Source organism: Schistocerca nitens, chromosome 2 (assembly GCF_023898315.1).
Source record: "Schistocerca nitens isolate TAMUIC-IGC-003100 chromosome 2, iqSchNite1.1, whole genome shotgun sequence".
NCBI lineage: Eukaryota > Metazoa > Arthropoda > Insecta > Orthoptera > Acrididae > Schistocerca > Schistocerca nitens.
Window position 1 is genome coordinate 1,027,014,289 of NC_064615.1, and position 20,006 is coordinate 1,027,034,294.

A 20,006-nucleotide genomic window follows, 5' to 3' on the forward strand; every position below is an offset into this window, starting at 1 on the left:
CATGAGCAAACGCTGGCATACTTTGTACACATGTAAAGAAGATGTTGTGCAACATGACCACACAGTTCATACCACGAAATTTCAAAGCAGGATTATTAACAAATGGCTTACTCCCTTAGCTGCTAATATAAATCAGGTAACATATTAATGTCAAATTTAATCTGAGATGTTGTTGTTGTTGTTGTTGTCTTCAGGTCTGAGACTAGTTTGATGCAGCTCTCCATGCTACTCTATCCTGTGCAAGCTTCTTCATCTCCCAGTACTTACTACAACCTACATCCTTCTGAATCTGCTTAGTGTATTCATCTCTTGGTCTCCCTCTACGATTTTTACCCTCCACGCTGCCCTCCAACGCTAAATTTGTGATCCCTTGATGCCTCAGAACATGTCCTACCAACCGGCCCTTCTTCTTGTCATGTTGTGCCACAAACTCCTCTTCTCCCCAATTCTAATCAATACATCCTCATTAGTTATGTGATCAACCCATCTAATCTTCAGCATTCTTCTGTAGCACCACATTTCGAAAACTTCTATTCTCTTCTTGTCCGTACTAGTTATCATCCATGTTTCACTTCCATACATGGCTACACTCCATACAAATACTTTCATAAATGACTTCCTGGCACTTATTTATACTTGATGTTAACAAATTTCTCTTCTTCAGAAACGCTTTCCTTGCCATTGCCAGTCTACATTTTATATCCTCTCTACTTCAACCATCATCAGTTATTTTGCTCCCCAAATAGCAAAACTCCTTTACTACTTTAAGTGTCTCATTTCCTAATCTAATTCCCTCAGCATCACCTGACTTAATTTGACTACATTCCATTATCCTCGTTTTGCTTTTGTTGATGTTCATCTTATATCCTCCTTTCAAGACCCTGTCCATTCCGTTCAACTGCTCTTCTATGTCCTTTGCTGTCTCTGACATAATTACAATGTCATCGGCGAACCTCAAAGTTTTTACTTCTTCTCCATGTATTTTAATACCTACACCAAATTCTTCTTTTGTTCCCTTCACTGCTTGCTCAATATACAGATTGAATAACATTGGGGAGAGGCTACAACCCTGTCTCACTCCCTTCCCAACCATTGCTTCCCTTTCATGTCCCTCGACTCTTATAACTGCCATCTGGTTTTTGTACAAATTGTAAAGAGCCTTTCGCTCCCTGTATTTTACCCCTGCCACTCACCTTCAGAATTTGAAAGAGAGTATTCCAGTCAACATTGTCAAAAGCTTTCTCTAAGTCTACAAATGCTAGAATCGTAGGTTTGCCTTTCCTTAATCTTTCTTCTAAGATAAGTCGTAAGGTCAGTATTGCCTCACGTGTTCCAACATTTCTATGGAATCCAAACTAATCTTCCCTGAGCTCGGCTTCTACCAGTTTTTCCATTCGTCTGTAAAGAATTCGCGTTAGTATTTTGCACCTGTGACCTATTAAACTGATAGTTCGGTAATTTTCACATCTGTCAACACCTGCTTTCTTTGGAATTGGAATTATTATATTCTTCTTGAAGTCTGGGGGTATTTTGCCTGTCTCATACATCTTGCTCACCAGATGGTAGAGTTTTGTCAGGACTGGCTCTCCCAGGGCCGTTAGTAGTTCTAATGGAATGTTGTCTACTCCCGGGGCCTTGTTTCAACTCAGGTCTTTCAGTGCTCTGTCAAACTCTTCACGCAGTATCATATCTCCCATCTCATCCTCATCTACATCCTCCTCCATTTCCATTATCCTCGTTTTGTCCTCAAGTACATCGCCCTTGTATAGACCCTCTATGTAGTCCTTCCACCTTTCTATTTTCCCTTCTTTGCTTATAACTGGGTTTCTATCTGATCTCTTGATATTCATGCAAGTGGCCCTCTTTTCTCCAAAGGTCTTTTTAATTTTCCTGTAGGCAGTATCTATCTTACCCCTAGTAAGATAAGCCTCTACATCCTTACATTTGTCCTCTAGCCATCCTTGCTTAGCATATTTGCCCTTCCTGTCGATCTCATTTTTGTGATGTTTGTATTCCTTTTTGCCTGCTTCATTTACAGCATTTTTATATTTCCTCCTTTCATCAATTAAATTCAATATCTCTTCTGTTACCCAAGGGTTTCTACTAGCCCTCGTCTTTTTACCTGTTTGATCCTCTGCTGCCTTCACTCTTTATTCCCTCAAACCTACCCATTCTCCTTCTACTGTATTTCTTTCCCCTATTCCTGTGAATTGTTCCCTTATAGTCTCCCTGAAACTCTGTACAACCTCTGGTTCTTTCAGTTTATCCAGGTCCCATCTCCTTAAATTGCCACCTTTTTGCAGTTTCTTCAGTTTTAATCTACAGTTCATAACCAATAGATTGTGGTCAGAGTCCATATCTGCACCTGGAAATGTCTTACAATTTAAAACCTGGTTCCTATATCTCTGTCTTACCATTATATAATCTGTCTGATACCTTCTCGTGTATCCAGGATTGTTCCATGTATACAACCTTCTTTTATGATTCTGGAACCAATTGTTAGCTATGATTAAGTTATGCTCTGTGCAAAATTCTACCAGATGGCTTCCTCTTTCATTTCTCACCCCCAATCCATATTCACCTACTATGTTTCCTTCTCTTCCTTTTCCTACTCTCAAATTCCAGTCACCCATTACTATTAAATTTTTGTCTCCCTTCACTACCTGAATAATTTCTTTTATCTCATCATACATTTCATCAATTTCTTCATCATCTGCAGAGCTACTTGGCATATAAACTTGTACTACTGTAGTAGCAAGGGCTTCGTGTCTATCTTGGACACAATAATGTGTTCACTATGCTGTTTGTAGTAGCTTACCCGCACTCCTATTTTTTTGATTCATTATTAAACCTACTCCTGCATTACCCCTATTTGATTTTATATTTATAACCCTGTATTCACCTGACCAAAAGTCTTGTTCCTCCTGCCACCGAACTTCACTAATTCCCACTATATCTAACTTTAACCTATCCATTTCCCTTTTTAAATTTTCTAACCTACCTGCCCGATTAAGGAATCTGACATTCCATGCTCCGATCCGTAGAACTCCAGTTTTCTTTCTCCTGATAACGACATCCTCTTGAGTAGTCCCTGCCTGGAGATCCGAATGGGGGACTATTTTACCTCTGGAATATTTTACCCAAGAGGACGCCATCATCATTTAACCATACAGCAAAGCTGCATGCCCTCGGGAAAAATTACGGCCGTAGTTTCCCCTTGCTTTCAGCTGTTCACAGTACCAGCACAGCAAGGCCATTTTGATTAGTGTTACAAGGCCAGATCAGTCAATCATCCAGCCTGTTGCCCCTGCAACTACTGAAAAGGCTGCTGCCCCTCTTCAGGAACCACACGTTTGTCTGGCCTCTCAACAGATACCCCTTCGTTGTGGTTGTATCTACGGTATGGCTATCTGCATCGCTGAGGCACGCAAGCCTCCCCACTAATCGCAAGGTCCATGGTTCATGGGGAGGGGGATCTGAGATAGTAAATTCATTTACACAAATTTTTTAAAGGGCAGTTTACTACTGCTACTGGGTATGGACATAATATCATAATGTCCAGAAAGTTAAACATTTGAGCTAAATTGACCTGTCCAGAGGATGTTGACATGAGGAAGGAATTTCAGGTAGGAATGGAAAGGTAGTCCCTTTTCACATGTAGACACAAGCAGTTTCTGCTAATTATAGTGGAGCATTTCATGCGCTGACCAGAGATGATGCCAATAGCAGACATCACCACTGAGACCATCACCATGGCCTTCATCTTCTCCTGAGTGGCATGCTTCAGCTGCTCCAGTCACTTAACAACAGACGAACATGTCATTTATAAGGGTTGTCTTTCTCTCTATGATCTTTCTCCTACTAATGTCATCGTTTCAATAGAGACAGTATGTCTTTACCACAGAAATCTCATTGTTCATTTTTTGAGACAAAATTATTTTGTTTAGGGTTCATTGCTGCACTGAAAACTATTGTTTCTTCAGAATATTCAGTCAGTTTATATTCTCATAGTGAATTATTGCACTTCATCAAATAAAAATGTATTATGATCAGTCGGCTGTGGCCCCTTTGACAAGATGGCTAACCAGTCTGAACGTATTAAAATGTTTTTATACTACGTTTTATTTCAAATGAAACAGTCTCATCTTTCAAACATTTCCCCAGTGCAAGTTCCCATAGTTCTTATTTGCCTGACAGAACCTGTGACTATCAGCATCATGCTATCCTTTCCTCCTTTGCTGATAAAACCAGCTAAACATGCTTAGCTAGTGACCAATAGGAAATGTGGGAAATGAATCATTTGTGGTTACTGGTTGCATTTTGGAGGGCAAAGCAAAGTATAGTCTCTCTCTTTGTTTCCAGCCTTCCAACACAGAAACACTCTCTTGTGTTCAAGCCTTCTTTCAGATTAGACAGCTTTATGCCCCCCCCCCCCCCTCCTCTCTTATAGTTTTCTACAGAGCAGATGACTAGGTCACTCATGTCTGACTCTGTTTTTCAGGATCAGTGACCAGCTAACTTAATATAAACAACGTCCTCTCATGTCTGGCCTGAAGGGATGCCACAAAATTTTGATTCATGTTTGGTCCTCCGTGTTGGGTGACAATTTTAGAGTGCCGCACCACCATTATTAATGTGCTGTGGGTGCCACAGCACACTGGTGTGCAGCCTGGAATGGCCACACTTGCCATGTAGCCCTGCAGTTTGGCTGCAACTGCTCTGTCAGAGGGATCTGTCTTTGACCCTATACACTTCTATCTCACTGCCATTGGTGCTAGTCACTGCTGAGTCCAAACTGCTGCCACACAAGTGGCACATGCTCAGCTGCCTGCATGTACATTGTCCAATTTTTACCTACAAGATTGTGTTGTAACTCTTTCGCTTATCTGCCATCTAGCTGACAATGGCAGACATCGATAACATGGAGAAACCTACTTTTGTTTTATAATTTTGTGATGTTGCTCTTATGCTTAATCTGTAGAAAGAAGAAAGAGTATGGTTTAACGTCTTGTCAATATTGAGGTCATTACAGATGGAGCATAAGTTCATATTGTGTTGAGGATGTGGAAGGAAATTAATTGTGGCCTTTGAAAGGAACTATCCCTGGATTTGCCTGGAGCATATTACAGAAAACCAAAACAACGGTGGCCAGTTGCAGATTTGAGCTGTCATCCTCCCAGATATGAGTCCAGTGTGCTACCTCGCTCAGTCAGAATTTATAGAGATGGTTTTTGTGTGGACTGGATTTTAAATGTAGTAAGATAAAAAAAAGTGTGAAGATCACTAATTTCACATTTTGAATAGAGATTTTTCAGTGTACGTGCTCCAAGAAGAAAATAGATTAGCATATAACTTTAAGAGAGTCATGGTTATGCTGATTATTCTGTGACATGCCCATGAGAAAGAGGTTCCGTACTGACCTGTTTGGAGCTGTAATTTTATAGAAAGAACATTTAAAGACACTATTTGAGGATGGCATTATTTATAGATGTATGTTTCCTAAGTGCTACTTTTTAAGATGGTATTTTGGATAGATTTTTAAATCATCCACCAGGGCTTTGTAACTTACAAGATGCAATTGGTGACTATGGAGTGTTCTAGCTGTACATAACAATTATTCAATTTCGTTTTAATGTTGCAATCCACACTACATTCTTTAGTCTTTCTGTCAGATTCATTAGTACCATTTTGTGCCCCAATAAGAATAGTTTCCCACCCTAACAGGCATGAGGGATTTATGGGTTTTGTGCACCTTTTTTTCCCACCAAACCTAGTCTAGCAAGAAATTTTTCGATCCATGTCCCAGAGAATGCTCCCATGTTGTAACCTGGATGGGAACATGTTCTTGTTTGAATGCCAGACACAAATGCATTGCCGGTGTGTAGACATTGAAAGAAAAGCCACATATCGTTAGGTTCTGCAATACTGCTGACATTTAACATGGTACCAGTGAAAGTAGGTGATTGTGGGCCTGTTTGTCTACAGTTCTAACAATACAATTACTACCTTATGTCACCAAAGACATTACGGCACTGTGTGACCAAATGCATTTGTGGCACTTGTACCACAGAATTGCATGAACAGCAGCACACCAGTATTTGCCTGCAAGTGCAGATTTTACCAGTAGACCACCCTTTGGCAATGGTGCAGTGTCCACGGAGTCGCAAGAGACAAAATCGAAAACCAATGTGACCTGGACCTCTGTACCCTGTGGACATTTACACCAATCGCAGATTCTGTTAACTGCGGACTATGTGGGTTGAGCAGAATGTGCACTCCCAACCGATGTGTATGTGAAAATGGAAAAGGAGCCAGTCATTTGCTCCATTCTGTAGTGTCCATGAATTAAATGGTGTTCCTTGTTACGAGACGTAATTTACATATTTAGCCAGACACATGTTCTCTGTCTTTCCACAGCCACAAGACCAGACTATGTGCTTGATCACTGAGGAATGTGCACTCTCCAGCACCAGGGATAAAGCTTTTTACCACAGTCACGTGACTGTGGCAAGTGAACATTTAGGACAATACCTCTGCAATTGGTGTACCAACCAGTTTCAGTAAATGAATTATTATGTAATCACGTGTTTGATCAGTTACCATCACCTGAGCTCAAACCCTCAACTTAGTGTGTGGGTGCAGCAATAAAAGCCAGCTCACCACATGATGGACTTTAATGCAGTGAAAAACATCCATTTTCCACTTCACTGGTGGTCCCAACATGATCTGTAGGCAAAACACATGGTGATGCACTTGATCAGTGTAAGTGATGCGGAACTGCAAGCAGACTCCAATGTTTCTGTGCTTACTCACACACACATGATTTGAACACTGAATGTTTATTCTTGTTTTGTGGGTGATTCTTCATGTTTTTGTCGCATTACCTTTAGTGTGTGTTTTCTTCTGTGCGTGAGAACTTAGCTATTGCATTCTGATGAAAAATGGCTCTGAGCAATATGGGACTTAACTTCTGAGGTCATCAGTCCCCTAGAACTTAGAACTACTTAAACCTAACTAACCTAAGGACATCACACACATCCATGCTCGAGGCAGGATTCGAACCTGTGACCGTAGCGGTCACGTGGTTCCAGACTGTAGCGCCTAGAACCGCTCGGCCAATCCAGTCAGCACATTCTGATGACTATGGAGGCAATAGAATAGCTGTCAGTATGCAGTCAGCTCCTGGAGAATGAGCTACACTTATGAACTGCACACATGGATCCGGCTCATGTGGAACCAGCTCATGAGAATTTGCATGCGTAAACAGCACCACACAGATGCCACCTGCCATCGCTGTGGCGACGACTAGTGCCAGGCACATGTTGGTTAGTGCGGTCTGCTTTTGGCCCAATGACCAATATGTGGTTTACCCAACTAGAAACAGTTTTTCTTAGTAACAACTTCACTTTTGATCTTATCAAATTTGGACACATCATGAGCCAGCTTGATCAAAACTACGCAACTGAAGAGCAGGAAATAATCAACACCCCACCAATGCAGTCCTCATATAAATGTCTGTTGGAGGGAGTGATCTGATGGATTTCAGTATCCAAAGAACGACGGTTGCACCAATTTCTGTGCCAACAGAAATGCGGGCCTTAGACCTTTTCAGTTGCTGTACCACCTGTGGAGCCTCCCACAGTCTGACATGGTCCCAGACTCACTGTTACGCACTAACTCTGTGTGCAGACACACCGAACATGTGAAAGTGGTATTGACCAAGCAGACACACATGCAGCTGGATGCCATTGCAAACTTTGCTGATTGTTACACAACGTGCTGGCAACGGTGCTGAGTACCATGGTCACAGCAGCCTATGACACCACACCCACACCTCCATGGCAGCATACACCTCCAGCAACTTCTGCCTTAGACTCTGGCCTACACCATCCAGTGCAGAAGTTGGCCACCCAGGTGGCAACACTTACCACACAAGTCAATGAGTCATATGATTGACTCCAAAACGAGATTGAGGGTAGTGGGACAAGAACAGCAGGCAGTGTTCTTCACCGCAAAACCCATGGCATGCTCCAGACTGTGAACAGGCATCCTGGAGAAATTCCCTCACCTGTCTGGGACACCAAGGGAAGTCAAATATCACCACTGTAGTACCATACCCAAACCCTACACCTCATGTTGTCACATTGCCTCACACCTGATCAGCCTGCAATATGAAAGGCAGAGTGTGAGGCCATGCTGCGGCAAGGCACCATGCGATCCTCGGACAGTCTGTGGTCCTCTGTGTTACATTTAGTTGCAAAAAAGAACAATTCATAGTGCCCATGTGGGGACTATTGCACACTGAATTCAAAGATGGTGCCAGTAGATACCCGGTGCCACATTCGCTGGATTTTTAGGTATGTGTTGGTGGGCTCAAATATATTCAGCAAGATCAACCACCCAAAGATGTAAATGCAGATTCCTGTGGTGCTGGAAGACATACAAAAAATGGTGATCATCAGCCCCCTTTGGCTCTTCAAGAATGATCCATGGCACTTGATTCAGTATAGTGCTTGCAGGTTGGTTCATGTTCCTAGCATGCAGAATTGGCTCTTTGGTGGTATGAGGAAGCTCCGAGAGAGAGCACAAGTGGTACATCAGCAACGAGTGAGGCTATGGGGTATATAAGGGGTGCCGCGCTGTGAAAAGAAAAGGAAATTGGAGAGTATGTGGCGAGTGGTGTGTGCAGAGCTGAGGAAAGGGAGCAAGCCTTGCTCAGTAGGATTGCTGCCTCTGTGTTGGCATGTGCGTTATTTGGATGCCAGTGTCACCACTGGGTGGAGTGACAACCTTCTGGTGCTGATTTCCATCCAGGACTGCTCAGCAATGCATGTGGCCAGTTCCTGTTTCTGAGTCTGCTAAGACATTTAAACTGATAATTGCATGTTTACATGTAAAGGACAATGTCCTGCTGTGCTTTGTAATTTTAGTGGAGTTCTAGCGTTTGTTGAGGCACAGTAATCCACAGTGCTTTTATTCTAAAAAAAGTTTGAGGGTACTCCGACATTGGATATAATGCAGTGAAAATTACTTATAAGTGAAGCGTGGGATACACCCGTCTGCTTTTAGCCATGACGTCATACAAAAAATTGTGTTGGACTCTTCAGTTGACTTTATAGCTCAAATGAAGCAGGCAGTACCGGGAAACACCCAGACATACAAGAGAATGTGGTATCGAACACTTCAGTTTACATAATCTCAAATGAAGCATGTGATTCCCATCAACCCCTGAACAACAAAAGAAAATGGTATCATACACTTCAATTGATCTATAATACACCTCAAATGAAACAGGCGAGTCCAATCAACCCTCCGACATACAAAACAATACAAGGAAATATTACCGAACACATATTTCAACCTATAAAACACCACTAAAAGATACAATACAACAAAAACCATCCACACCTATCATGTACAACAATAGAAACTACACTACAAAAATCTTTTGTAAGCTTGTTTGGCTCCCGAAATGGCACAGATGATGGGTGATATCCTGATCTTCAACTGACCCAATTTTTAATACAAATGAAAATTTATTTAACTATAAAACTGCAGTGTAACTTACATTAATAGCATTACAACAGTTTCCAAACTGACTTTAGTTCATGGCTGCTGTAGTCTTCATGCCTTCTTACTTTACTCTTGCTATCAGTAGCAAGATGTCTGCCTTTCATGAACCAAGAGTGTACATAGTCCATGGGCTGGAACAACATCAGTGGAGGACCAACCAACTTTATGAACATCAGATTGCTGACTGTGGAAAGATGAAATGAAGCTCTTGTTGGCGAGACGATCATATTCATTTGGGAAAACCCAGGTTCACATTCACTCGTTGATATAGGAACACATTTCAGTACATTCTGAAGAGGAAGGAGGGATACTGGAATTTTCTTCTCCATCAAATACTCCTGAACTGGCTGCCTGTGATTCAGTTGTCAAGAATGGTTGCTGCAACTTCGAAATGCTTGAAACAATGAATGACATTGCTTTTCCCACCAAAAACTGCACTGGTATCGTTCATATTGCAATTATCAACACGAAAAAATGAAATAAAAAATTTACGTCTGCGAAATAAATCTTTGGTACCCTTCCAAGTTCTCAACATCGTAAAAGAATTACTTTGTCGATGATAAAGTTTAGGAGTACGCATCCCCCAGCATTCCCACAGAAAAACAGCACTGGTAATCCACCAGTTACAACAGCCATTGTTCCAGAGCAGGATAATATGTGATAGTCAAAATGCTTTATAATCATGACTGTTAGACAAATCACTGTGCCCTTATAAGCCAAATATTCTACTTTGAATTTGATGGACATTATTGATGTTCTGGAAACTACATTAATTGCCTGAATTGTGGCTGAGTTCCCAGTTTCTTGTAGCTTTAATTCAAAGCCATTGCTGATGTGAAAAGACACTGTTTGTGCAGACTAATGTAGAAACATAACTCTCACTTCCTTAAGTGGAATTGGTTTGTTCCACATTAGTAATTCTTCATCCTTGTGTTTAACAATTTGTTGATTTAGTATTTTTATCTGTTGTAGTTCAGTCCATCTGTGGGCCTGTCTCCTCTCCCCAGTTAGTGGGTGAGAGCTTAGTCCAGATTTCTGCTGCCCTGGTTTGTCATGTGTCTGATACCACTCTCTTAGCGACCAACTGACTGACTGACCAGCGTGCTGGTGTTAGAAAAGGCCAAGCCATCTCACTCAATCTGCTGATGGCTCAGAGCCAGAGCTGTAAAACTATAATAACTTTATTGTATGTATCTTGTTTCTTAGACCCATGCACCCATTGGTGACTTCCGTGATGCAACCTGCTGCATTGCACACATCCATGTGGTCATTGTGGGCCCCCTTCCTGCCAGTTCGACAGTGCCTGAATACACAGGTCACATGAGTGTGTGGCATATGGCTACATTGAAAGACGAGCTATCACCATCACCTAAAGGCTTGATGCAGCAGCTCTATTGGACACTGAAAGCGACCTTGATGTGTCACATCATCACCTGGACTCAAGAACTCCCATTCTTACTGCTCAGCTTGTGAGTTAACACAGAAGGACAAGATCGGTGTTTGACCTGCAGACCTTGTCTATGTTCAGTACTTGCCATCCTCGAAGAATTTATGGAGGAGGAACAACCACCACCACACAGTGCCACAGCCTGACCATTGGCTCGCCATTGAGCCACACAACGACACAGCATGGCACTGGGATATTATTTGTTCATGCTAATTTACAGTGCTGCATGCATTTTATGTCACATATGGTTGCGGTGGTATGCACTACTGGTGTACTGTTGTCTGGAAGTGGAAAGGCCAGGCAAAATAAGGTCTGGACATCTGTGTTATCAAAATTTTTGTTGCAGATGCTCAGGAAAAGTAACTTGACCAATTAGGTCAACAGGATCTTGACATATTAGGACAAAATCATCCAATTAGATAAAACAATTTGAGAACAGTTACTAATAATTGATAAAACAATTTCTTCAAATGGTCTTTTCCTTTGTCAAAAGGATAAACAATTAAGTACAATACTCGAGACTGCCTCCACTAACAGGCGATCAGTAAACACCTTAAGAATGTGTTTGACTAAAATACAACAAAAAATGCAGGTTTACCTAAAAGGAGTTCATTAAAAGGAAAGAGAAATGATTAAAGCTGCTTGATAAGAAACCACTACACATTGGGCAATGTGGTCTGGACAAACGGCCCCAAAATTACTTAGGGCAGGCCGCGATGTGCTGCTCATCACATGCCTCCTCTTCTAAGTAACCAGTGGGTACATGCACCAAGACACTACATACAATTACAGCCTGATGAACAGAGAAGTAACTTTTAAGTAAAACAAGTAAAAACTCAAGTCATCAGATTAGGCTACATGCTGGCAGCATAGACAAAACTGTTTTGATAAGTCGCTAAAAGATAGCTGCCCAAGGCGACCACCCCCACTTACACTTGATTGTAAAGAAGTTAAGCAGCCAGCAGAGCTTCAGCTTCAAGTCATGCCATGAACTGGAAATGGTAAATAATTAACTGTCACGTGGCACAGAAAACATATTTCAGAATACATGCAACAATATTTGACCCTGTAAGGTGCATAAGCTTGTAGGCTCCCAATAACTAAAGAAAGCGTTATGGCAATTTAACACACAATCTACCAGACAAAAGAAATATTTCAAATGTCACAAATAATGACACACTGAACATAAATACAAAATTTACATAACCCCAAACAGTCCAAAATCCCAATAATTTAGAACACACAATCAAATTACAACTCTCATGGCAGTTACCAATTGAAGCTATTATGTTTTCATATGAGTGACACACCCCTCAAATCGCCTGGCCAGACATAGGAACAGGAAACAACAACAACAGGAGGCTGAACCAAGTCTGTATAGCAGCAGCAAGATGCAAACATATGCAGAAACAAAACCAGTCATAATTATCAAGCTCACAGCAGGGAGCAAATCAATCTATCTGAATGCCCAGTGGTCTCAACACCAAAGCAACAAACTAAAAGTAGCTTACTGACCTTCCAAAGCCACTGTGCAGTGACAGACAATTGAAAATCTTGTAGCCACCAGGAGATTCATGGGTGACGATGACCCACTGCACTGCCCGCTCCAAATGTGATCAGCCTCTGGAAAAATATGTCTGCTCCTGTTTCTAGTGCATGTCCTTCATGTCCAGTAGAGGCTCAGCCAGGCAAACTTGGAAGTCACAAAGGTGGTAGAACCGACAGCCAGTCCGTTGCAGCCCAGACTTGTGCTGCCTGTGCTGCTTCACTCATTGCCTCTCCCACAAAATGGTCTCAGTGCCAGTTGTGGCAAATGTGCCAAGCCTCCTTCATGCCACAGATAGTGTTTCAGGAGACATGGTGCAAGCTATTGATCGCACGGCAGTTCAGGGCTCACAAGGAAGACTTAATTAATACTACCTCTCTTAACTTAGCTACGCTGCACCTACAGCTTTTTTCCACTTTCTTCTTGGAGTGACCGGAGTGGATACCTCCAGTCCCACAAAGTGATGTGACAGTTTTCTGGATGCCTTAATTTATAGAGTCTCTAACCCAAAAATTTAATATGAAGGCTACATCACTGAACTGAACATTCCCTTGATATTGGCCCTGTTTTACCATGCTGCTTTCCTTTTATGGACTCTCTGAATATTTGCCATGACTCTATGACAGTTATCCTTGATTAACTGAGGACTAATATCATTGGACTACAGACCATGTATGGACCAGATATTTGATGAAGGGGATTTAAGGGGATAGGAAAACATGAGAGAAACATAGGTAGCTTTGGTGCCTCATGTCTGACAGTATTAAAGGCTAGTTTCAGCAATGGTAAAGGAAGATCCCATTTAATTTGAGCCTCAGAGTGAAAAACAATCAGAGAAGACTCTAAGTTATGATTAACCTGCTCCACAAATGAATGTTGGGGGGTAATAAGGTGTTGTGATGATGTGTTTAATTGCTGATCGAAAAACAGAAGTCCCAAAAATTCCCTCGAAGAGAAACAAGGTGCATGATTGCTGACAGTGACCTTCAGAGGACTGAACCAAGAGAAAATCTTACTCAAATACCTAATACGAGGGCCGTTCAGAAAGTAACCTCCGGTTGATTTAAAAAAATACACCAAGTTAAATAAAAATATTTTAATATATACATCTTACAACTACATCTTTGCACTATTTTTCTACATAGTCTCCATAGCGATTGAGGCACTTATCGTATCTCTTCACAAGCTTTGAAATTCCTTCTGCATAAAAATCACCCGCTTGTGCCTGGTAACCCAATCTTGCTGTCACTATCTCATACAAGAGAGTCTTAGAAATCTGTGGAAAACCAGTAGACAACTCCGACATTGAGAAACGTCAATTTTCACGAACTTTTGCATCAACTGTCTGAACGAGTTCGTCAGTCACCAATGATGGTCTACCACTCCTCTCTTCATCATGAACGTTTTCTCGTCCACTTTTAAATAAACGTACCCATTCACGGACAACTCCTTCACTCATAACTCTTGGTCCGTACACGGCACAAAGCTCACGATGAATAGCTGCTGCAGAATATCCTTTGGCTGTAAAAAACCTTATGACAGCACGCACTTCACATTTGGCGGGGTTTTCTATTGCAGCACACATTTCAAACTGCCACAAAAACTAAACTAGCGCAGGTACGACGTTCACTCGACCACGGCTTGATTCCGACTGACCTGTTGAGTGCGTGAACGCACAGATGGCGTCGCTACTCCCCCCACAACCCGCACTGTGACCAATCGGAGGTTACTTTCTGAACCGCCCTCGTACTTTGGCTGGCAGTAATACTGCTGCTGGGGAGCAGCTAGCTGAACCAAATAAAACCATCAACCACCGCAAATATATAGCACTGCCCACCTTGGGTCCATGTAAGATGTCCCATGGGATCTTCTACCCAAGTGGATTGAAGCAACCCCTTAAACCCATTGGAATTACCCTTAGCCATCTTGAATTCCTAATACTGACTAAAAACTTAAGTTAGGGACTCACAGATCATGTGACTGGTATATATGTCCTCAGATGACACCCTCCCCCCTCTCTCCACACACACACACACACACACACACACACACACACACACACAACAGAATTATGATAATATTTGAAAACAGCCAGGACAAGCATGGCAGGCAGACAGATTTTAAGCTCTTCAACCTGGTGCCCACAGCGGCAGAGAATGTCCTTCTGCAGTTTGTACCCAGGAACTTGCTGACCAGCTCTCAACTGCTCCCAAATTGAGCCCAATTTGGTGTTCTGCTCTTGTGGTTGTGCAAGGTAAGCAAAGAATACTGGAACCCCAGTAAGCACTGAATTAACAATACCTTGGGCCACCTTGACACTGTGGAGAGATGAACCCTTCTCCTCCTCTTTGAATGTTCTGCTCTATGTATCTGCTACAATATTACCACACCCCTAATGTGGCGCATGTTGAATCAGAAGGTGGAAATTTGGGCAGCCATTTTTATGCAAGCAAGCCAGAATCCAACTAAGGGCCTGGTTGTCTGTTTCCAATGTGAATTCTCAGTGTTTGAGGTAATACTTAAATTTCTCTAGCGCAAAGAGGATGGCCAACACTTCCAACTCATGAGTATTTCTTCTCAGCTGTATTAGCTGGAGACAGGCACCTAGAGGCGTAGGCTAAGGAATCTGCTTGCCAACTTGCTCCTGAAGTAAACATTGCAGCAACCCCAGAGTTAGTGGCATTGGCTTGGATCACAAAGGGTTTACTGAAGTCAGGAATGACCAGAACTGGTGCACTTGAGCTTAAGCACATTAAACACAACCTGCTGACTGTGGGTCCAGACAAGTGGCTCACACTTTTTTGTCCAACAGGTTTATGGAGCAGCTAGCTCAGCAAACTTTGGAATGAATTTTTGGAAGAAGTTTGCCTTTCAGATGAAATGAGCTACCCATTTCGTAGTCATAGGAGGGCAGAAACTGTAAATAGCTCAGGCCCTAGACTGATCAGTCCTGATACCATCAGCCAAGACTAGATGCCTGAGAAAAGGTATCTCATGTCGAGCTAAGGTAACTTTAGATACGAAATTGTTAAGGCTTTCGTGGCCACTTGTTGGCAAACTGCCTTTGGATTCTGTCTTGGATTCTTTGACTGACATTCATCTGATGATTTTACTGACTTTTCACCAGCACAAGTGGCTGGCATTGTCAAAGCTTCACCCTCCATCACTGGCAATGGAGGGTGGAGCTTTGACAATACCAGCCACTCGTGCTGGCGAAACATCAGCAAAATCATCAAAAGAACATTGGCCGAAGAACCCAAGACAGAAGCCAATAGGCAGTTTGTAACTTTAGATGTTTCACAGTTAGCCTTGCTTGCCTCAGACCATCCAAAAACAGTCACAAATGCTCCAAATGCTTGGAGAAAGTGGTGCTGTAAATGACAACACTATACAAGTAGTTATACACACACTTGAACTTCAGATCTCAAGAGCATGGAATCGAGTAACCTAGAAAGAACTGCTGACCTGCTGTCGGAAGGCACCCAGTTGAATTCATAGAAGTTACAATCAGTGCAAAAGGTAGTGGCCACGTTTGGTTCTTTGGCAAGGAGATTCTTGTAATACATCTGGTTAAGACTGAAAATGGAAAAATAGTGGGCTCTGGGAAGAAGTGTGAAACACCCCTGCAGGTCAGGAAGGAAGACAGACTCAAAGATCACTTTCTGATTAAGGACACAATAGTCAACAGTGGAAACCTCCCCCCACCCCCACCCCCCACCCCCTTTGCCACCACTATTTTTAGGCAAGATAAATATTGTTGATGCATACAGCAAGGTGGACGGCCTTATAACACCCTCAGTGAGCATTTTATCTACCAACTGATGGAATCCTTTCATCTTGTAGAATGCTGTAGCTACCAGAATGGTACACACTATTGATGTTATGTTGCCTGGGAGTGAGAGGGATGGGTAAAATAAGGATAAAACAACATTCATACCATGATTTTTGGTAATGCTCCTCAGGAAAAGTAACTTTACCAATTAGGTCAATAGGACCTTGATATATTATGACAAAACCATCCATTATATACAACAATTTGAGAACAATTACTGGTAATTGATAAAACAGTCTCTTCAAAGGTTCTTTTCCTGTGTTAAAAAGCTAAATGATTAAGTACAAAATTCAAGAATGCCCCAAATAACAGTGTTTTATAACAGTATAACATGACAGATGAACAGTCTTCAAACCACGCAGGCAGTAAACATGTTTAGTGTATGTTTGAATAAAGTACAACAAATAATTCAGGTTTATCTAAAAGGATTTCATTAAAAGAAAAACAATTAAAGCTGGTTGACGTGAAACCACTGCAATGTAGTCTGGACAAACGGCCCCAAAATTACATAAGACAGGTCCAATATGCTGCTCACCACACTGCTCCTAAGCAGCCAGTGGCTATACATCCCAAGGCACAACATACAAAGATAGCCTGATGAACAGAGTAGCAACTTTAAGTGAAATGAGTAAAAACTTAGTCATCAGATAAGTAATATACACTGGCAGTGTAGAAAAAACAGTTGTGGTAAGTCGCTAAAAGATAATAAGGATACTGGCCAAGGCAACCACCCCCACTTACATCTGATAGTTAAGAAGTTCAGTGGCCAACCAAGATTCAGCTTCAAATCACACAAGGTGGAAACAGTAAATACTTAACTGTCATGTGGGACGGAAAACATAGGTGAAAGGGAGACATGAACAGTTGGCTGGTGAACTCAACCTAAGTTAAACAAAAGATTGCCTGGGAAGTATAACCCTCAAAAATACATGCAACAAAATTTGTCCCCATAAGATGCATAAGCTTCTGGGCTCCCAATAACTGAAGGAAGCTAGTTGATGATTAGTGCACAATGTACCAGGCAAAAAAGTATTTTGAACATCACATATAATGAAACATTGAACATAACAAAAATTTACATTACCCCAAGGAGCCCTAAACCCCAGTAATTTAAAACATTTAACAAAAATTTACATAATCCCAAGGAGCCCAAAACCTCAATAATTTAAAACATACAAATCACAACTCTATGACAATCACCAAATTGAGGTTATTATGTTTCCATATGAGTAACACACTCCTCAAATTGCCTGGCCAGACACAGGAACAGAGAACAACAACAATGCAGGAGGCTGAACAGAGTCTGACATAGAAGCAGAAATACAGAAACATGAGCAAGGAACTGAATCAGTAATGATTATCACATTCACAGCACGGAGAAGGATCAATCTTTACGAAAGCCACATGGTCTCACCAAATCAATGAACTAAAAGTAGCTTACTGAGCATCCAAAGCCACTGTGCAATGAGTAGCAGTGTAAAAGCTTGAAGCCACCAGGAGAAGTGTGGATATTAATGACCCACTACCTGCTTCTAAATCTGGTCGACCAAATGCATAAGGTGTCCACTCTTGTTTCTGGTGCATGTCCCTCTTGTCCGGAAAATGCTCATCCAGACAAACTAGGAAGTCATACATGTGGTAGACTAAACAACCAGTCCATTGCCCCACAGGTCTGCACTATCTGAGCTGCTTCACTCACTGCCTCTCTTGGAAAACAGCGTCAACATCACTCATGGCAAATATGCCACACCCATTTCATGCCAAAGGTCATGTTCCAGGAGATGTGGGATGTGCTATCAATCATGCAATGGTTCATGTGATACAGCCACACTTATGCCACCCTACTCTGAACTGCACTGCATGATCTCCCATGATGAGGAGACTCTTCAGATCAAACGTAACAGCAATCTGACTAAAGTCTTGACTGATTGAGTCAAACTGACTTACTTCTTGACCACTATAGCTTCCATTAATTTCTTTGACCCTGTGGAGTACCTGTCAAAGGACAATGCTCCCCATGCAACTAGTCAGGCAGAGCTCACTCCCATAGCCGCTGGTGACATGTATAGCCCGTGAGTTATCACCATGCAGCAATGTGCATATCAGCCTACCCCCAACCCCACCCAGGCAGTTGCCTGGGCCATGCCCCACACAGGTACACTGACACCCCCACAACAGCAACCAGTGGTCTACTTTTCATGAGTCAACTGTGCAGACGTTTCAAATGCCCTAGCTTTGTCATAATGAAGTCACAGTGCACAAAGTAGCCAGCACACACCCCATGTGCTGCCTGCCATTGAGACAGTGTCTGTGGCGAGCCACCTCTCTAGCTCCAGTCTCATCTCCAATCAAGCTCCGGATATCACCACCCGTCTCACCGGCTGTTTGTCAGTGATTGTTGCATGTGAACATTTCAGACAGTACCTCTACAAATTTTTTAGTGTACCAACCATTGTCAATAAATGTATTGTTATGTAATCACGTATTTGATCAATTACTGTTGCCTGAGTCTACACCCTGAACTTGGTGCATGGGTATGGGCAGTAAAAGCCAACTCACCACTTGACAGATGTGAAAACAGTAAAAATTCACTCAGTTCCCACTTCAACGGCGGCCCTGACGTGATCTGCAGGCAAAACATGGTGTGATAGACTTTATCAATAGATATGACATGGAACCATGAGTGGATTCCCACACAAACATTTCTGTCTTGCCCATAGCCATGTGGCATGTGTGGTTTGAAGTTGAATGTTTATTCTTTTTGTGTGCATGTCATCTCCGTGTGTGTTGTGATACTCTTAGTGTTTTCCCTTTTATTTTATTTATTTACGTGTCTTGTTCCATAGGGACAAATTGAGGAGCAAATCTCCAAAGTCATGGAATGTGTCAGCACATGAAATTACAATATCAAAGTAATAGCATATAAAATGAAACGTTTGTGAACCCAAAAAAGTCAAGCCATAAGTTTAAGTAAATGCAATCAATCGTATCACATAGGAATCAGCTTAATTTCTCGAGAAACTCCTCGACAGAATAGAAGAAATGACCCATGAGGAATTGCTTCAGTTTGATTTGAAAGCGCATGGGTTACTGCTAAGATTTTTGAGTGCTTTTGGTAGCTTATTGAAAATAGATGCAGCAGAATACTGCACACTTTTGTGCACAAGAGTTAAGAAAGTGAGATCCAAATACAGATTGGATTTCTGCCCAGTATTAACTGAGTGAAAGCTGCTAATTTCTGGGAATAAGCTGATATTGTTAACAAGAAATGACACTAAAGAATATATATATTGAGAGGCCAATGTCAGAATACTGAGACTAGTGAACAGGGGTTGACAAGAGGTTTGCAAACTTGATCATTTATTGCCCGAACTGCCTGTTTCTGAACCAAAAATATCCTTTGAGAACGGGAAGAGTTGCTCCAAAATATAATACTATATGACATAAGTGACATGTTGGAAGATCTCTTACTTCATATACCACTCAAATAGTAAAAATGGCAGCATTGAGTCTTTGAACAAGACCCTGAATGTGGACTTTCCATGACAGTTTGCTATGTATCTGAACACATAGAAAACTGAACTGTTCAGTTACAATGATCATATACC

The 20,006-nt window shown here is 41.9% G+C and overlaps 1 protein-coding gene across 1 annotated transcript in view; it reads left to right on the forward strand.

The window, feature by feature from the left end:
• Window positions 1-20,006, forward strand: part of LOC126237376 (dynein axonemal heavy chain 7) — a 1,033,797-nt gene that overhangs the window by 383,409 nt on the left and 630,382 nt on the right. The window lies entirely within an intron of this gene.